The following is a 2323-nucleotide window of genomic DNA, read 5'->3' as shown; positions in this document are numbered from 1 at the left end:
CTGTCTGGCGTTCTCGAAAACGACATTTCTTGCAATTGAGTACCAGACCAGCTTTCTCAATACACTACAAGACAATCGCTAATCGACTGTCGTGTTCACGAAAAGTAGTCCCGAATATTACTACATCGTCCAAATAACACATGCAAATGTGCCACTTCAGACCGCGCAAAACTGTATCCATGAATCTTTAGAACGTGGCTGGAGCGTTACATAATCCAAACGGCATCACATTAAATTCATAGAGCCCGTCTGGGGTGATAAATGCCGTCTTTTCTTTATCTTTCGGGTGCATGGTAATCTGCCAATAGCCTGATCGCAGGTCAACTGAGGAAACATAGGAGGCAGAATGTAAGCAATCAGTGGCATCATCAATACGTGGCAGGGGATACACGTCCTTCTTGGTAACAGTATTCAGCCGTCGATTATCAACACAAAATCGCCATGTGCCATCTTTATTTTTGACTAGTAATACAGGGGCAGCCCACGGACTAGACGATTCCTGAATGATGCTTTATGCAGCATATCACGAACTTGTTCTTCGATTGTTTGGCGCTCTGATGGGGATACACGATAAGGCTTCTGACGGATTGGATCAGCAGTCCCAGTATTGATTCAGTGCTGAGTATGGGAAATAGGAATCCGTGGTGGCGAGTCCCGAGAGAAATCGAAAGCCGCAGTACGTTTCGACAGAACTTCCACTAAACTGTGACGGTCACTTGTTGGCAAGGATTTGTTAATCATGGCAAGAAATTTTGTCTTATCTACTTCTGAGCATGCAGTAGGCTGGGAATTGTCTGTGCTGAGCACTGCCACTGATTTAAAAGTGTCTTCGTCAAAGTTGTCAAGTTTTGTGGAATACTGCGCTACTTGATATACAGAGACAAATGGAAGACGACACACGTAGCGACATATCAAGACGACATATCAAGTAGCGCAGTATTCCACAGAATGATCAACCAACTGGCCCCCGTGTTTGCATTATTGTCAAGTTTTAGACCACGTGGTAATACAACAGGTTCGTTAGAGCAGTTAGTCGTTCACAAAGAATGGCCATTCATGACTGAGATGATGCAGCGGGGAATCAGAATACTTTTCTTCGGGCAGTTGAGGGTGAGTGGTTCAACCACAGCGTCGAACGCATCACTGGCACAGCTTGAACTAACAACTTGTGTAAACTCTGCTGACATTGCAGGAATGACTATGTCGTCCGAAACAGAAAGCGTGCTAGGATTGGTCCGCTAAGTTTCACGCAAAGCAAATTCAATTCGAGTGCTCACAGAAATGTCTGCGTTGCGAAAGTCGAGAGCGACCCCACATTGTTCCAGGAAATCGAGTCCAAAATTACGTCATGCGTTGATCGAGCAAGTACTGCGAATTCAGTTCAAAATGTGTGGCCGGTGATAACAAGATTCACGGAACAGACTCCAAGTGGGTTAAGAGGTTCGCCACCAACACCACACAATGTCGTCGCACTATCCCAAGCAAACAATTTTACGACCAATGCAGTTTTTAAAAGCGAGTAATGGTTGCACCTGTGTCGAACAATGCCATAGCACGCACACCGTCCACAAACATTTCAATTCGGCTCTTTAACATCGCAACGGGCAGAAGCATGGGTAAGCTAGAATCATTTGCGACCTCAACTCCATCGGCCGCACTTACTAGTTTCCTGGCAGTGGCGACCATCGTCGGGGAGAAGGGGAGCATCGTAGGCGCCGAGATGGGGGTGTCTGCTAACGTCAGAGGCCGGTGATTCGTTCCGGTTCAGCGCCATTCTGCGTTCTTGTCGGCTAGCTGTTGCTCTGTACTAATTCCGGCCAGGTGTTCTTCTATATGAATCATCATTGTCAGCAGGAAACCTTGTACGGGTGTTCACCCAGTGTTGGCGATACTGCTGGTAGGGACGGTGGTTGCGGCAAAAACGCGAAATGTGGCCGATTCTTCCACAGGCATAACACACTGGCGGCTCACGTTCATTCGATTAATAAGGCTCATCGTCGCTTGGATTAAATGCTTCATGTTCTGGATGTAGTCGACGAGGAGGAGGAGAATGCACACTGTTGTAGGCGTCGATGGTGAGGGGCTGGAAGTTCGGGCGATGAGCAGCAGAGCATGGGATGTCCGAAGGAGACGTAACAGAGGGAGCATATCAGGTAGAAGATGGGCTATTGTCTGCCCAAGAGGTGCCACTATAGACGGGTCTGACATGGCCCCCAATATCTTGATGCCTCCGAAGCTCTTCGCGGACGATCTGTCGAATTGTATCTGCCATGCTCGTCATTTCAGACACATCCACACTGGCGACAGTTGTGACAATAGGCAA

The sequence above is a fragment of the Amblyomma maculatum genome, chromosome 7, assembly GCF_055883805.1.
Source record: "Amblyomma maculatum isolate TAMU_Amacu chromosome 7, ASM5588380v1, whole genome shotgun sequence".
NCBI lineage: Eukaryota > Metazoa > Arthropoda > Arachnida > Ixodida > Ixodidae > Amblyomma > Amblyomma maculatum.
This window is presented reverse-complemented; position numbering follows the sequence as displayed.